Source organism: Mus musculus, chromosome 11 (genome assembly GCF_000001635.26).
Source record: "Mus musculus strain C57BL/6J chromosome 11, GRCm38.p6 C57BL/6J".
Taxonomy (NCBI): domain Eukaryota; kingdom Metazoa; phylum Chordata; class Mammalia; order Rodentia; family Muridae; genus Mus; species Mus musculus.
The window spans coordinates 75,114,383-75,132,617 of NC_000077.6; the positions used below are offsets into that span (position 1 = coordinate 75,114,383).

The 18,235-nt window shown below is 42.3% G+C and overlaps 1 protein-coding gene and 1 long non-coding RNA gene across 5 annotated transcripts in view; one reads left to right on the top strand and one right to left on the bottom strand.

Moving 5' to 3' along the window:
* The window catches only part of Smg6 (Smg-6 homolog, nonsense mediated mRNA decay factor (C. elegans)), a 238,595-nt gene that overhangs the window by 188,529 nt on the left and 31,831 nt on the right, over positions 1–18,235 (top strand). The window lies entirely within an intron of this gene.
* On the bottom strand, positions 1,974–17,400 carry Gm51907. The gene is made up of 3 exons (XR_003949714.1): positions 16,659–17,400; positions 6,413–6,517; positions 1,974–5,350 (listed from the first exon to the last, which is right to left on the bottom strand). It is a non-coding gene; the product is annotated as a predicted gene, 51907 (long non-coding RNA).

Below are 18,235 nucleotides of genomic sequence, written 5' to 3' on the forward strand. Positions count from 1 at the left end.
TGATGTAAAAAATGGCATCAACAGTGTGCAGTGGAATGACCAGCTTGTTAAATACAGGGAATATATCATCAAAATTGCCACCCCTAGAATAGGCAGGCTCCATACTCTCTTCAATGATTCCAGAAAGTTCTCTGGATATGGATCGGTGTTGAATCTGTTCAGCAGTGTTGACAATCTGATCAGAAGTGATATCTCCTACAAGGCTTAAATCTCAGCACTCAGGAGGCTGAGGCAAGAGCACCATGAATTCAAAGCTGCATAGCTAGAGCCTTTCTCACAAAAACAGACAGACGACTCTGCTTTTTAGTATTTAACATTTTTCCTCTTGTTTTCCTCCTCTCCTAGTGGTACCTTGTGAGCCCCAGTAATCAGGAAAAAGGCAGAAGGTGCTACCTCAGTCTGAGCCTGTCTGTTCTGAATGGTTCCACAGTCTTCTGCAGACCTATCTTGTCTCTGGTTGTCTTGACGATCCATCTTGGGGCAGACCAGTAAGAGGTGTAGGACTGACTTACTATCTGCCACCTCACATTAAAAACTTGAAGTCAAGTTTGGTAAGCATGGCAAAAGTATCCGGTGACTCTGGGTGGCCAAAGGTTGTGCCTTAGCTTCTTCCAAGTCAGAAGCAGAAAAATTAATTCCTAGGTTTCCAGTTTAAATATCTTATGGTGGCTGCTCATTTTATTAAGATGGGTATTTCACTTAGAATGTATTTGTATGGCCTAAAAACACTTTGCCAACAAGCTCCAGCAACCCTCCTAACCCTCCCGTCCAGAGTCCTTGAATTACATGAATCTGTAGCATGTCCATGAGTGCTGGGAATTTGAACTCTGGCCCTCAGTCTTACATAGTAAGTGCTATTCCCTGAGCCATCCCCATAGTTGCCTAATATGGATTTATATGTATAGGCTTGTTACTTTATAACAAGTATATCTGCTATGCTCCCTTAAAACTCAGGAAAGGAAATGAGCCAGGCATAGTAGAGTACACCTTTAATCCCAGCACTCAGGAGGCAGAGGCAGGTGGATCTCTGAGTTTAAGCCCAGCCTGGTTTACAAAGTGAGTTCCAGGACAGCCAGGGCCACACAGAGAAACCCTGTCTCAAAAAACAAACAAACAAAAACTCAGGAGGGAAAAACCCAATGATTCATGAAGATGTCTCCCTTAAGTCTTTCTATGTTGGATATAAATGTTGTTACTTGGTATACACACACACACACACACACACACACACACACACACACAGAGGCACACAGGCTATGAGTGAGGACAAAAGCTCAAAGGCTCAGGAAGACAAAGGAAGAACTGGACAGAGACAGATGCCTAAAGTGAAGTAAGGGGCCATTGCTTTCCACTCCATTTAAGATGACCTACCTGCTGCCTTCATTTGATAAAAATGCCACATGCCCCTTTTGGCAGCTATATAACTGACCCTGGAATTAGGAATAATAACTCAAGGAACAATTTGAGAATTTTATGGTCTTATAGTGCCAAAGACAGCTTGTCAAAGGCTGAGCAGGAAAGCAGGGGCTGTTTCCTATGTTCTTTCAGTTTTCATGTGGGTCATAATTGTCAGGAACTAGTATGAGAATAAAGCGGAGTTTAGAAGTTTGAGGCTCATTATGCCTTATATTTCCTGCTTATTGTTTCCTGTTTGTTGCTTTTTGGTGTAAGTAAGGATTTGTTTACTTAACAAGGCATAATGCTCCTATTTGTAGTCCTAACACTCAGGAGACCAAAGCAGGAAGTGTCAACTTCAAGGCCAGCCTAGGTTACAAATTAAGATCCTGTCCTTTTTTTTTTTTTAATTAGAAAAGTTCTTTAAGTTTTATTCTCAACTCTAGTGGGAAAAAGTTTAAATAACTTTTATTCTTGCATTATAATACAAAACATAGACTTGGAATGGACTCTTTACTAACGTTTAAAAAGAAATGCAGTAATAAAAATTTAACTAAGAATGCCCTGAATGTTACTTGTAAAGACATCCTCTTCCCCCAAGGACCAACCTGATTGGGGCTCTCTAGACCGGTGCAGAGAGGTGAAGTCCAGCTAACGACATCGCCACTTGTGTAAGAGATTAAATAGAAGGCAGACATATAGAGATTTGTAAATATATACTTGGTGCCAGCAAAACCACAAAAGATGCTGTATTTGTGGTCTAGGGAAGTTTAAATAGTTGTGGTCAAACTTAAAATTCAACATAGACTTCTCCTCTGTGATGGAAGCCTTCCAGAAGCTGCGTGGTGGGTGTGTGAGCTGCATAGACTCTTCTTACGGAGCTGGGCTGGAAAAGACCGTTTCCTTCTTTCATGTATGCACCTACCAGTGTGACTTCCTGATACTCCAGTGACCTGCTTAGAGAGGACACTCAGAGGTCCTTTCTGCTCTGTGGCTCACTTGTGCAATTCTGATCAATAGCATCTCATCTCAGAACCTCTCCGTGCCCATCTTACATTGATGCTAGCACATTCTCACGGTGTTGTCTTTCTTATAGTAAGTCCCACCTCTCTCTACACTTGATTCTTAGTCTATGAAAGAAGAACATTGTTTTGTCCACTGGTGGGGTCCTGGTGCCTAAAATAGCAACTGTCATACCACACCAGGTGTGTAACACATATTCAATAAATGTACTCAGTGAAGTGCTTTAGAGTGTTTGGGGAGTGTAGTCTAAAGAGGGTCTCGTGTGGCAGACCCTAGGACTATGAAATCAGCCTGAAACACTTCAAATATCTTTATTTTTTCCTTTTTTGGGGGGTGGGGATGGGATGGGGTGTAGTTTTTTGACAGCTGGGCTGTCCTGGAACTCGGTAGACCCGCTGACCTCAAGCTCACAGAGATCTGCCTTCCTCTGACTCCTAAGTGCTGGGAATAAAGGCATGCACCACCACCACTGTACTTTCTATGCTGTGGAAACTGTGGAGTCCTTGAGACAGGCACTACAGCTTTCAGATGCACAGATACCTGACTTACACAAAGTTAAAGTTTCATTTTCACAGGAAAAAAAAATGCACTGTTTCTGGCTTTTGAAATGGTTGAAAATCCATTGGTATGGGATGTTTGTTGAATCGGTATGGGAGCTCTTTCTAGGCAGTATGCAGGCTGGAGCACATACACACTAGTTACATGCTTTTCTGATATGTAAATACAATCCTTTGTGCCCAGCCTTTGATCCTTCAACACCCTACCGGGCTGAGGAGTTTGTTGCAACTGACCACTCCTAGGCTTTGGATTTGAGCACATCTTTCTCCTATCTGCTTTCTTTGCTGCCTTTAGTAGGGTATCTTACCCGTCCTCCTCTGTTGCAATAAACATGTTAGGTTTTTCTGGGTGTGCTCCAGAGCCTCACTGCTGATGATCTGGAGCATTCAGTAGGACGTGTACTTCACAAATGATTTTGATAATCTCTGTGACTCTGTTAAGTATATGTATTATGTATGTATAAATATATGGCATTTATATAAGTATATTTATAAGGTTAAATAGAGAGCTCAAATGAGTCACATATGGCAATGGCTCTAAAGTAGACACCAGAAATTGGCCACAGGGCTAAGGAACAAAAGATCTAGAAACCTAAGGTAAGATATAATGTGCATTTTTATAATGTATAGTGTATTTTTCAGCTATACATTACTCAGCAGCTTGGGTTTGACCTGATTGGAACTGGAGTGCCACCAGATCGTGAGAAGGTCTCACATTGAATATCTAGACTGTGTTGTTAGAAGCAAGGGTGGCTTCAGCTTACACGACAGCTGTTAGTTCTGTCTTGTTGATTTTAAAAACTCAGACTGTGTAGGAGTTCCCTATACAGACTGATAGAGTTTTACTCTTTCTGTCCTATCAGTATGTAGCACCAAACCGACACTGAAAAATGTTTAGTTAGAGATGCGCATGTCCTTCTCATGTGCTTCTCAAACTGAACATGCACCACTCATTGTGGGTTGCTATAGCAAAGCCTGCTCTCACCCTGCCAACAGCACAGATTGAATAAAGAAACAGCAGTGGATCAAGGTTGAGCTCCATGGAAGCTGCTGAGTGTCCTCATTGGGCTCCACCAAATGAGCTTCCCAACATAGCTGAGCAGTGGCTTGCTACTTGTCTGTCCCTCTGCAGAGTTTCTCTGTGTAGAAAACATCAGAAGCTGGGGTCTGTAAAGTAAACCATCTCCAGACCCTTCACTGGTGCTTCCTTCAGAAAGACAAGACTGAGGGAGCCCAGAGGCTAGGGAGCTGGGGTCTTTGACATGGACAGAGTGAAATGCAAGATGATAGCACTGCAAGGCTGCTGAGAAAGCTGTGCACTTGAAAATTCTGCCCAAGGTCAAAGTGTTCCTCAACTCCTCACAAGTTTGGTGTTCTGAGTTTCTTGCCAAAAACCCAATTAAACAACTGATGTTTGTTTGTTTGTTTGTTTACTCAAGACCATCCTTGAGTAAGTTAAGTTCCAGGCCAGCCTGGCTACATAAGAAAACCCTACCCCAAAGTAAAGATGAAGGTGACAGTGGTTAATCTATAAAATTTCATTAAGGATTAAATGAGAAAATAGGTGGAGATGTTTAGGTTTAAAAATACAGGTCTTTCTCAATATGTGTTCTTATGTGAGAAAATATTTCATTTAGAATTATAACAGCTTTTGGGGGTTCCCTTAATAGCAGTCTTTCCTTAAAAAGCTGTTACAATCCTGCCATACAACAGGACCCATGTATCTTCCCAGATCATCATGAAATTCTAGTTCCTGTTTTCTGTAATTCTATCCTTTCCATGATACATTTCCACACTTTCCCCATTTGCTGTTGCCATTGCCTGTGTCTTTGCTGTCAAACCTGTTAAAGTCACTCTATAGTCTAACATTCAAGCCTAGCACAAAAGTGAGCTATGTGTAGGTGACTTTTCAGAAGGCACAGCAGGTATGCTCACAGGCACAACACCCCAGGATTTTCCTAGAAGCGGAAACCAAGCCAGGGTCTGCAGCCCTTGCAGCAACACAACCCCACTTTGGAAAAGAGACCATGATGTGGGCGTTCCTGCCTTTCTCTTGCTGGCCTCCTTTCCACACCATTCCTTCTGCAGTCCCACCCCACTCAGCCTTGGCACACAGTCCCATGAACATGCCACCTGCCTTCTCTCTCTGGCCCCATCCTTTGGCTGCCTGGTTTATTTTTTCCACATCCTCACCCTCTTCCAGCTCCAAGTTAAATAACCTTCACAGATGGCTTGTTCCATCAGAGCTGTTCAAGAACACAGCACAATAAAGTAGGGTCCAGAAGAAGCTGCCAGAGTCTGAGACTGCTCTTGCTGTGGTGGTTCAAGATGATTTTGTCATCTTCCCTAGAAGTCCACAGACTGGGAGCAGAGGGCTTGCAAGAGATGAAGAACAGAGAGAGGGATCCTCAGTACTGTAAGCCTATGGCAACGAGCAGCTACTTCTCAGTTAGATTAACAAGTCAGTCTGGACTGGCTATACCACATGCTCCATTTTCCACAGAAGACAATGAGAGCTCTTTGTAGTTGGCAATTCTCCCCTACTTTTTATGGCATAGAAACCCAACAGGAAATGGCAGTCCTGTTTGTTTGGGCTAGTGGTTTGAGTCTTGACTGAACATCTTCATGAACTCCTCTAAGAGGTCTAGATCCCTGACTTGTGTAACCTTGAAGGGCAGTATTCCCAACTGTCAGCACGCCCTAGGGGAGGGGTTGGGCGCTGGATGCCTATTGGAAATCCTGTGGAGAGACAAGACCCAGAATCTCACTCTTCCCTTGACATGACCATGGAGGCTTTCTGTCTGCCCTGTCATCATCTTCTTATTGCTGTCTCTGACACTCAGCCTCTGTCGTGCCTGCAGTGGTCTGCAGAAGTTTACCTTTCCCATTTCTCCACTCTCCTTCCTTCTGTTATAATCACACGTCCATTTAATTTTGTCCTCACACTGAGTTAGTTTTTCCTGTGGGACTTGAGACCTCCAGAGGCTCTCTGTTTCTTTTCCTTTCCACTCTTTTGAGCTACAGCCTTTGTAAGTAGATTCCTCTGAAGTCTCCAGAGAAAGGGTAGTGTGAGCTGTTGATGGTTAAGGTCTCTCTTACTTAGTTAACAGAGTGCTCCTGAAGGACCTCCCTCCCTCCCTCCCTCTGTCCTCCAGTAAAGAGCATGCTGGCAGCTGATCTTTTTGAAAGCTAGCATGACAGGGCAGAGACCAGAATATGTGCCATGATCAGATGTGTTATGCAAAGACCTTCAAGAAGAAACCTGTGTTAGGACTTAGCTTAGCATAAAGCTAAGCTATTTCTTAGATCCATGCAACTCACTGTCTGGTGAACTAAGTCTTACCATATTTTGTCTAGGAAATAAAAAGAATCTGAATGACAAAACCAGACCAGGTACCCTGAGAAGTTTTTGATCTTTGTTTACTTTGTGTTCTTACCTGCATAGTGGTAGTACTGTAAGACAACTCAGTGAGTCCAAATCCAGCTGAGTACATGTTCATTTCCTCCGCCATTCCGCTTCCTTTTCTGACCTCCCGGGATTGCTGTGATGATCAAAGAAAAGTACTTACAGTGCTTAGCTGCTGCACTCACTACTTTACCTACATCGCAGCATTTCCAGTAAATTGGGATATTGCAACCACCAAGAAAGTATGACCAGTGAAAAGTGCAGGTAGGTGAGGTAAAATGCTGGCTGGCTGCACTTAACCCCTCCCCTCAACCTCCACTGTAGACGAGCTTCACATTCAGTACCAGGCTTTCAGAGCTCCATGATCGTTGTCCTGGAGGGCAAACCTGTTTCCTCTCTGCTGCTGGAAGTGTTGCTGGTACATACAGAGATGTGAACCGGTTGCCAGAGATTGCTTTGCCTCTTTGCATCTCTGCTCTTCTTAAAGGATCCCTCCTGTTATCAGATCTGATGAGAAGTTAGATTAAAAGCCTACCCAGTCTCCTGTGGACTCTTTGGTTTACACTCTCTGTGGCCCAGAGAGGGGTTTAGGGGATGTTGGAGACAGCCACGGGAAAGAAACAGCTCACCCAGTACACAGTGTGTGAGCCAGCAGCTCCCTTCTGTCTGCTGCAACAAGCTCAGTGACCACTGACAAGTCTCCAGAACACTAAACAGGTGATTAAAACACAAGTGTAAGTCTTTCCAAGCCTCATAGAAAGCCAGCTGACACCAATAGAAAGTTTCCATTCTACAGCTGTATACACTGGTCTGCCATTTCTTCTTCTGTTCTGACCAGAGAAAAACTTTATGCTAATGTTGCCTTCATTCCACATCTTCTTTAGCAGCTTATGATATGAGAAGAATCTGAACCATCTTTTTCCACCAGAGACATCTCCAGCCTCTTGCTATCAAATTAAATTGTGAGCCTTTAATTCTGCCAGAGGAACAAGCCTAGCTCTTGGCACTATACCCTAATAGCTGAGTTCCAGCATCAAAACTCAGTAGCAAACTGTCTAAATATCAGTTTGTTCAAAAGATGCCTTCCTTCCCATGTTCACTACAGCTTTATTCACAGATACGAAGTTACAGAATCATCAGTAGATGGATAAAGAAAATGTAGCGTTAAGTGGAGCACAGTAGAGAAGGATACCCAGAGTCAACCTCTGACCTCTGTGTGTGTACACATGATGTACATACATAGCAGAATATCATCCAGCCTTTAAAAGAAAAGAAAAAAATGCTCTCATTTACTATTTCTACAAAGGTAGAACTGCATGGGAGAACTTTACACATGAAATTAGTCAGGCACAGAAAGACAGATTGCATATTGTCACACGCACATATGGACTATAAAACAGTAGAGATGAGCTGGGATATGGACCACTTGTCTAGCAGACACAGGGCCAGAGATTCAAACCTTGCACCATTAAAACAACAACAAAAGACAGAAGCAAAGAATACAATAGTGGTTATCAGGCTGGGGCTGGGAAGTATGGGAAGTTGGTGGCCAAAGGGTACAAAGCCTCAGGGAAGGGGAATTTGAAGCACAGGGGTTTGAGTTAATTGAGTTTTTCTTGTTTTTGTTTTTGAAATCCACATATCGTGAGTGGAGGTAGAAGAGGTGGGGTAGTAATACAGGTGTGCTAGAGAATGAATGTAAAGCTTCTGACTATAAGAAAGAAAATGGTGCCGGGCATGGTGGCGCACATCTTTAATCCCAGCACTCGGGAGGCAGAGGCAGGCGGATTTCTGAGTTCGAGGCTATTTCGAAAAACCAAAAAAAAAAAAAAAAAAAAAAAGGAAAAAAAAAAAAACAAAGAAAGAAAGAAAATGGCTTTGACATGGTGAATATGTTAATTAGCTTGATTAAATTACTTTGTGTTCATAAATCATAACAGTACTCTGTACCATATAAGTATAAACAGTTACAAATTGCCAATTTTATTTTAAATTATTTATTATTTTTATTTTCTATACACTGGTGTTTTGACTGTATGTATGTCTGTGTGGAGTTGTCAGATTTCCTGAAACAGGAATTACAGAAGGGTGTAGGTACCTGTCTTATGGATACTGGGAATTAAACGTGAGTCCTCTGGAAGAGTGCTCTTAACCACTGAGTCATCTCTCCAGCCCCAATCACTTATTTGCATTGGTGTTTTGCCTGCATGTATGTATGTATGTATGTATGAGGGTGTCAGATCCCCTGGAACTGAAATTACAGACATTTGTGAGCTGCCATGTGGGTGCTGGAAATTGAATCTGGATCATTTGGAAGAGCAAACAGTGTTGTTAACTACTGAGCCATCTCTCCAGCCCCAATTTTTTTTTTTTTTAAAGATTTATTTATTTATTATATGTAAGTACACTGTAGCTGTCTTCAGACACTCCAGAAGAGGGAGTCAGATCTTGTTACGGATGGTTGTGAGCCACCATGTGGTTGCTGGGATTTGAACTCTGGACCTTCGGAAGAGCAGTCGGGTGCTCTAACCCACTGAGCCATCTCACCAGCCCCCAATTTTTTTTTTAACGTAGGTATATATGTTGTACCTGAGTGAGGTTCTGTGTACCATGTGAGTGCAGGTACCCGCAGACATCAAAAGAGAGCATCAGATTCCCAGGACCTGGTCTTGTATACTGCTTTAAGCTGCCCAGTGTGAGTGTTAGGAACCAAACTCAGGACCTCTGCAAGAGCAATAGGAGCTCTTAATTGCTAAGCCATCTTTCGAGCTCCCATGTTGGTTTTTGAGACAAGGTCTTACTCTGTAGCCCAGGCTGGCCTAGAACTCATAGTGTTCCTCTTTCCAGCTTAGAACTACCATGCCCACGAACAAGAAGCAGAGTTGGTTTTTTGTTTTGTTTTTTGTTTTTGTTTTTTCAAGACAAGGTTTCTCTGTGTAGCCCTGGCTGTCCTGGAACTCACTCTGTAGACCAGGCTGGCCTCAAATTCAGAAATCAGCCTGCCTCTGCCTCCCGAGTGCTGGGATTAAAGGCATGCGCCACCACTGCCCGGCAGAAGCAGAGTTTTTTAGTAAAGGGTTCTGGAGAGAGCTTTGGCACCATCAGCATTTCTCAGGCAAGGGTTAGTAATTTGCCTAGATTCATAGAGTATGATGTGGTCTTCCCTAGACCTCCTCTGGCATGTCAGCTGCACAAGTGGAATGCACCAGGAATTAATGCTTCAAGAAACCTTCGAGCCGGGTGTGGTGGCTCACGCCTTTACTCCCAGCACTCGGGAGGCAGAGGCAGGCAGATTTCTGAGTTCGATGACAGCCTGGTCTACAAAGTGAGTTCCAGGACAGCCAGGGCTACACAGAGAAACCCTATCTCGAAAAACCAAAAAAAAAAAAAAAAAGGAAGAAAGAAAGAAAGAAATCTGCAACAAGAGCTAGAGAGATGGCTGAGGTTAAAGTGTTTGTTGTTTAGTGTGAAAACTGGAGTTTGGCTCCCCAGAACTTATGTGAATACCAGGTGGACATGGTCACCCACAAGTAATTCCATGCTCAGAAAGCAGAGACTGGGAGTCCTCAGAGCAAGCTGGCTAGCCAGAGTAGCTGAGGATTTCCAAGATCATAAAAGTGCCATGAAAAATGCCAGGTATAGGGAGCTGCCCTTCCAGAGGACTCAGGTTCAATTCGCAGCACCCACATGGCAGCTCTGTAATTGTAGTTCCAGGGGATCCCACACGCTCTCACAGACTAACATGCAGGCAAAGCAACAAAAGAAAATAAAAGATAAATACATCACTTTTGAACAAAAAAAGAAAAAAAAATGCAAAGTATGAACTGGATACAGTGGTACATACCTGTTATCTCAGCTATGCAGGAGACTAGCACAGGGTGAAGGAGGGGGAAAGGAGGGGGAAGGGAGAGAAGAAGGGAGAATAACAAAAGCCCAGCCATAAATACCTTTGAGACAAAAACTTGATAACCAAGTTCAATTACCAGATCCTACTTGAAAGAAGGAAACTGACTTCTGAAACTCCACATGTACATTGTCCTCTGCCCTCCACATGTACACTGTGGCCTCATACACAACAATAATAATAAATTAAATTGAAAAATAGTAAGGTGTGAGCTAGGCATGGAGCTCTGTGCCAAGCAAGGTGTTTGCCTCCCATAACTTAAGTCTAGGTTCTGTTCCTAGTCCATAAAAAGAAGAAAGTAATTTAAGGTCATATACACCTTAGCTTAAATAGAGTTGTATTTTGAAAGACTAAAATTTTGTGTTTATTTTCACATAATCTTCTAACCTCTGTTTCCTCATTTAATTATTTTGTTGTTGGTTTTGTTTTGAGACATGGTCTCAATATGTAGTCTAGGATGGCCTCATATCCATAGTGATTCTCCTGCCTCAGCCTTCCAAGATCTGGGATTACAGGAATAAGCCACCATGCTTCGCTAACCTTCTAGCCTTTAAAACAGTAATTTTGAACTAGTCTAGTTAAATCTGTACATTCTTTGTTCAGTGAAAGACCAGTTTCCAAAATTAAGTCAGAGAGAGTAGAGAGATTGTATAGTATGTAAGAGCATTTGCTGCACAAATATAAGCACTTATTTGAATCCCGATGACACATATGAAAAACCAGAGCTGCAGGGAGCAGAAGGATTGCTGGGCAGCCTAAAAGGCTCAGTGAAGGACCCCATTTCAAAGGAATAAGGGTAAAAGAGCAAGATGCCCGAAGCCATCCTCTGTCTTTTATAAGACTACATACACACATACACACACACACACACACACACACACACACCACTGTAACATGAAGAGCCATTGAGGAAAATGACCAGTATCCTTTGGCCTCCATACACATGTGTACAATCATGTGCCCACATATGCACAGACACATACAAACATAATCTCAACATTTGGGAGTTCATCTTTGATCCATATAACAAATTCAAAACCAGGCTGGGATACGAGACCTTGTTTTTAAAAATAAGTAGAAAGATGTTTGAGTTGGTAAAGTGCCTACCTTACAAACATGAAAGCCTGAGTTTAGAGCCTCAGCATCCAAATAAAAGCCAAATGACTTAAATATCTATAACCCTAGTGTGGGGGATGGAACAGAGACCAATGGAGCCCAAACCTCATTAAATAGCCAGTCTAGCCAATCATTGAGCTCTATGTTCAGTGGGAGACCCTGCCTTTAGGGAAACAGAAAAAGTGCAATAGAAGACATGAAATATCTACTCTAACCTCCATATGCAGAAACACACACTATACATACACAAGATGAAAATAATGTTTTAAAGTATTCTTAAAAGGAGGAAGAGAGATGACTCAGTGATCAAGAGTGGGTATTACTCTTCCAGAGGACCCAAGTTTGGTTCCCAACACCCATGTGAGGTGACTCACAACTGCCTATAACTCCAGCTCCAGGATATCTGCCTTAGAGGGTGCCTTCACTCACTTATACATATACGATTAAAAATAAAATAAGCTGGGGTTGGAGAGAGAACTCAGTGGTTAAAAGTACTAGCTCTTAACCTGGCTTGCTCATGGCAGCTCACAGCTGTCTGTAACTCCACTTCCAGGGGAATCCAACACTCTCACATAGACACGCATGTCAGCAAAACACCAGTGTATAGAAAATAAAATTAATCAGGTGGTGTTGCACACCTTTAATCCCAGCATTTGGGAGACACATGTGAATTCAAAGCCAGCCCGGTGTACATAGCAAGTGTACATGCAGGAAAAATAGCCATATATGCAATAAAAATAAATGTTTTCATGTGCATATTCTGGCGTTGGAGAGATGTCTCAGCAGCTAGAAGTGCTTACTATTCTTACAGAAGATCCTGACTTGGTCCATATGACTATTCATAACCATCTGTATCTCCAATTCCAAGAGATCCAATGCTCTCTTCTAGCATTGTCAGGTACCAAGGCACATGTGTGGCGGGTATATACCTGCCATCCAAACACTCATACACATAAAATAAAAAAATAAATACAGTTCATAAAAAGTGCATATTCCAAGATCTTTACTTCAGGAATACTAATTAATTTAGTGTTGTGTAGACCAGGCTGGCCCCAAACTCACAGAGATCTGTCTGTCTCAGTTTCCCAAGCACATATGCTACCACACCTGGCTACCTCGTTTATACCTTATCCCAAATTTTTTTGTTGTTTTTTTTCGAGACAGGGTTTCTCTGTGAAGCCCTGGCTGTCCTGGAACCCACTTTGTAGACCAGGCTGGCCCAGAAATCCGCCTGCCTCTGCCTCTCAAGTGCTGAGATTAAAGGCGTATGCCACCACCACTCGACTTTATCCCAAATTATTGACAGACATTTTTTTAGCATAGTGTATCTTCTTTCTAATTGCAAGACATAATAGATCATATTAGAATCAGGACTGAACTTAATATTGACCCAATTTAAAATGGCTTACTACCTCAGCACTAATCTCAGGAAACTTCTCTGTCTTTTTTCTTTCTTTTTTTCTTTTGAGACAGGGTTTCTCTGTGTAGCCCTGGCTGTCCTGGAACTCACTTTCTAGACCAGGCTGGCCTCGAACTCAGAAATCTGCCTGCCTCTGCCTCCCAAGTGCTGGGATTAAAGGCATGCGCCACCACGCCCGGCTCCCTGTCCATATTTTTAAATGTGTTATGGAATATCTTCAGATAGTGCTGGGGTTCCGTTGGTTGGTTGGCTTTCTTTTCAATGCATAACACTGAACACTAGGAATATAGCATAGTAGCAGAGCATGGCATGTGGTACACATGGCATGTGGTACATGCGGTGAGTGGTACTTCGCATGTGTCTGGTCATGAATCCAATCCCAATCCCAGTACTAAAAAGGAAAAGGGAAAAGATGCCTGTCGTAAGTGCTCTGGAGAGCATTAAGTCTCACCTTTCATCTCAATGCATTGTGTGTCATGTCTTGCCCTGGAGCAGCAGCCTCCAGTTAAGACAAGGTAAGATGTGCCCAGAGAGCTCTGCTTCTTGAGGGCTCTTTCACATTAGAACCTCTGTAGGCTGCCTATCAGAGGGCGCCTGTCACTCATTGAGACTGCACTTCCTCCAGAAGCAGCACCCTAGCAGAAGAGCACCTCTGCGTAGGCCAGTAGTCTGTATCTCATAACCTTAGGGTACGTGTGTAAAGTGTGGCTGGCACCCTCTCCTGTATGACTTCTGGAATTATCCTAAGGCTGCCTGCCACCTGCATGCCATGATTAGTCGTCCATGTTGCCAAAGTACCCACAGGTTGTGTTAGATACTACAGGTAGATTTTATTTTATATATATACATATACACATACATGTCCTCAAGAATCTTAGGAGAAAATAATCAGGGCATCATAATGAGAAATACTGAAAAGTATCTGTAAGGCCAAGTTTATGGATGGTGTTAACTTGAGAGAGATTAGATTTTTCTAAAAAATCTAAATTTTTTAGATACATTTCCATCTAAAAAATAGTCAGCTAGCTATAGTAGAAGTAGCATATGATGAAAGTAAGCCAGATATGCTGCAGTGTATGCCTGTTGTCCCAGCTATTCAAACTGAGGCAGGAGAATTGGAAGTTTATGACCTTCAACAAGATAGCAGGTTTAAGGCCACCTTGGTTAGCTTAACAACTAACTGTCCTAAAATCAGAAAATAATTTTTAAAGGGGCCAGATATGGTGGCATATAACTTTCAGCACTCAAAAGTTAGATGGATTGCTATGAGTTCTTAGTATGACTTGCTCTTAAAAAGTTTAAAGACAATTTTTTTAAAGAACAAAGTAATTCCATCTCATCTGTTGAGAGAACTAAAGTTGATGTGGTGGTACATACATGTAATCCTAATGCTGGATTAGCTGAGACAGGAGGATAGAGAATTTGAGGTCTATGTTTCATAGCAAGGACTTGTCTAAAAAGTAATTGTCATCTCTTGGTGGTGGCATACACTTTAATCCCAGTACTTGGAAGGCAGAGGCAAGTAGATCTCTTGAATTTGAGACCAGCCTGGTCTAGAGAATGAGTTCTAGGACAGCTAGAGCTACACAGAGAAACCCTGTCTCAAAAAAGAAAACAAAACAAAAAATACTTGTCACCAAGTAAAGGTAGGTAGCTGCCACCAAGGCTGACAACCTGAGTTTGATCTCTAGGAACCACATGACTGGAGGAGAGAAGTGACTCATGCCCGTTCACCTCTGACCTCCACTCATGTGCGCCATGACACACACACTACACATACACACATATGTACACACGTGCACACAAACGCACTATATGCACACACACTCACACACACAAAACAGAATTCAGATATCCAGGTCAGAATGAAGAAGGTAAGAATTGTTCTGTGCTCTCTATGTCCAGGACATATGTGGTGCTTACACACTTTCCCTTTTTTAAAGATATATTTTGTGTGTATGAGTTTCATGGGGCATGTTTTTATGCATCACTTGTGTGCCTGGAGAAATTGATCAGAATTAGATCCCCTAGAACTGGAGTTATAAATAGTTGTGCGTGTTAGAAACTGAATCCAGGTTCTCTGTAAGAACAGCAAGTGCTCTCAACCACAGACTTGTCTCTTTAGCATACATTTGACTCTTTTTTTTTTTTTTTTTTTTTTTTGGTTTTTTGAGACAGGGTTTCTCTGTGTAGCCTTGGCTGTCCTGGAACTCACTCTGTAGACCAGGCTGGCCTCGAACTCAGAAATCCGCCTGCCTCTGCCTCCCAATTGCTGGGAGTAAAGGCATGCGCCACCACCGCCCAGCTTGACTCTCTTTTTTTTAATCACTCACATAATTCTTTATTGTTACCATTATCAACTATATAAACTATCACTGGACATTTTAAGAAGTAAGTTTACACCAAGCAGTGGTGGCGCATGCCTTTAATCCCAGCACTTGGGAGGCAGAGGCAGATTAGGTAACTTTACAGGCTGGCAAGATGGCTCAGTGGGTAATAGCACGGACTGCTTCTTCCAAAAGTCCTAAGTTCAAATCCCAGCAACCACATGGTGGTTCACAACCACCCATAATGAGATTCTTCTGGTACGTCTGAAGTCAGCTTCAGTGTACTTATGTATAATAATAAATAAACCTTTGGGCCTGAATGAGTAGAGTGAGCGGAGCCCACTGGAGTAAGCAGAGGTCCTAAAATTTCAATTCCGAACAACCACATGAAGGCTCATAACCATCTGTACAGCTATAGTGTACTTACATACATTAAATAAATAAATAAATAAATAAATAATTTTTTTTTAAAAATTGAGTTTACTTGACACCTTAAAAAAATATCACTGAGAGGGCTGGAGAGATGACTCAGTGGTTAAGAGCAGTGACTGCTCTTCCAGAGGTCCTGAGTTCAATTCCCAGCAACCGCATGGTGGTTCACAACCATCTGTAATGAGATCTGATGCCCTCTTCTGGTGTGACTGAAGACAGCGAGAGTATACTCACATACATAAAATAAGTAAATAAATAAATCTTGAAAAAAAAATCACTGAACATTTAAATGCTCTGTGACACATCAATCTTTTACTGTCAGACCAACCTATTTTACAATTATTTAATAGATGAGCATAATTATCTAATTATTGATGATATAAAAATTCTGGCCGGGCGTGGTGGCGCACGCCTTTAATCCCAGCACTTGGGAGGCAGAGGCAGGCGGATTTCAGAGTTCGAGGCCAGCCTGGTCTACATAGCGAGTTCCAGGACAACCAGGACCACACAGAGAAACCCTGTCTCAAAAAACCAAAAAAAAAAAAAAAATTCTTATTTAAGTCTTATGAATAAAAATGTATATTTATAGTCTTTTTGGCTTATATTCTGCCTTCCAGAGTGCTTTACATAGCACAGCAAGGCATGTATTTTTCTCTTGATCTGACTACTATGAATATAACCACACACATACACTAAAACAGAGACTCTGTGGTCTCTGTTGAATTTCAGGTAGCCTTAGCAGTGGTTCTCAGCCTGTGGGTCACAACTCTAATAGGAGTCACATCAGATATTAACATTACATACAGTTTATAACAGCAAAATTACAGTTAATACATTAAAAAAAAACACATAAAACAAAACAAAAAAACCAGCCACACAGTGGTGGCATGTGCCATTAATTCCACCACGGGGGAAGTAGAGGCAGGTGGATCTTTATGAGTTCAAGGCCAGCCTGGCTATGTAGAAAGACCCTATCTCCAAAAACAGAACAAAAAAATTAAAAAATAAAAAGTATTGTAAGTAGGACCAGAAAAGAGAAAGAAGCATTGGCCTGTAGGCAGTGAAGGACAGCACATACCTATTAGTTGTCTGTAGGACCTCTGCTACAATGAAAGTCTTGTGAAATCAAAGTTGTTGTTCACCTTGTTCTGTGTAAGGAACTCAGGATGTCTAGCGTAGCTCCTGTCATGAGATCTAAGACTTTCAGGAAGATTTATAGGTAGCAGCAGGGCAGGATAGATACAGACCTATTGGCTTCTTGTGAAGAAAGACTTTAAAATCAAGCAGGTACTTCAGAGACTGAGCCAGGAGAATCATGAACATGAGACCAAATTGTATTACATAGTAAAACTATCTCAAAGTGAGGAGCGGAAGGAAGGAGTAGGGAAGGAATGAAGGAAGTTACTTTTACCAAGCTTAAAGGAAAATGAAGGAATGAAGTGATTGCATAAAGGCAAAGTCATTATAGCCTGGAGAATCAACTGTAAAATTTGCCAAGTCACAGAGGAGCAAATGGCGGTTGAGGGAGGGGTCATTGCCTGGAGCCTGGAGTCAAGGGTTAGGAAGTACTAGAAGTACAGCAGTGGTGATCTGTGTGGAAGTCACGAATGCACAGAAGAGGGAAGCAGTGAGAGGTTAGAATTTGTTTTATAGCTAAGGGAGGTCTCTCTCCTAGCTTTTTCATGACCCATCAGCCTGAAAGGTATAAAGCATCAGTGTATTAGGTCGCTGTATCTATAAGGCATATATCCTCTTTTGAGGAAAGAGGATTAAGAATTCTACCTACCAGAATGCTATAAGTAATTAAATCTCTTCTTCTACCTAGTATAAATGTGACTCTTAGCCCCACTGGACCAGGGACTTTTGATGCTTGGATATACAGTAGATACTTAATAAATATTTGATGACTAAATGTTGCTTGTATTGTCAAATGCTGCAAAGGACACTCTCTCCCCACACAGAATAAATAAAGCTAGTGACAGTTTTGGTTTAGGAGCCTGAACACAAACTTAAAGGGCAAGCTCCTATGCATGGCTATCTGGAAGGAAAATAAGAATGTCACTCAGAGCAACTGTATCAGTGGTTCTCAACCTTCCTAATGCTGTGGCCCCTTAATACGGTTCCTTGTGTTATAGTGACCCCTCAACCATAAAATTATTTTTGTTGCTATTTCATAGCTATAGTTTTGCTACTGTTAAGAATCATAATGTAAATATCTGATATGCAGATGGTCTTAGGTAACCCCTGTGAAAGGGTAGTTTGACCCCCCCCCCCAAGGGGGCCACAATCCACAGGTTGAGAACCACTCTACTAGATCCTGAGATGCTGTGATTTTAGCCCAGAACTCACAGTCAGTGTGGAAACAGATTAAGACAGATGAAGACTTTCATCCCCAGGGGCTAAGCTTGCAGCCTCCCCTGCTGGTTCAGTAAGTGAGGGCCCAGCGCCTGTGTTCCAGGTTTCAGACCAACTGAAGCCAGCCAGACCTGAAAGGCTTGTGTTGGCAGTGCCAGTTTCCGCTGCAACCCCTGCCAATGTGGGTGGTTGCTCTGGAGTGCTCTGCAGGGGAAACAGGATTGGACTGTAGCCCAAGCTACTGCTGCCTATAGCCTGCCGTCGACAGTGCCCTAGCTGATCAGAGTATACCTTGCCTGG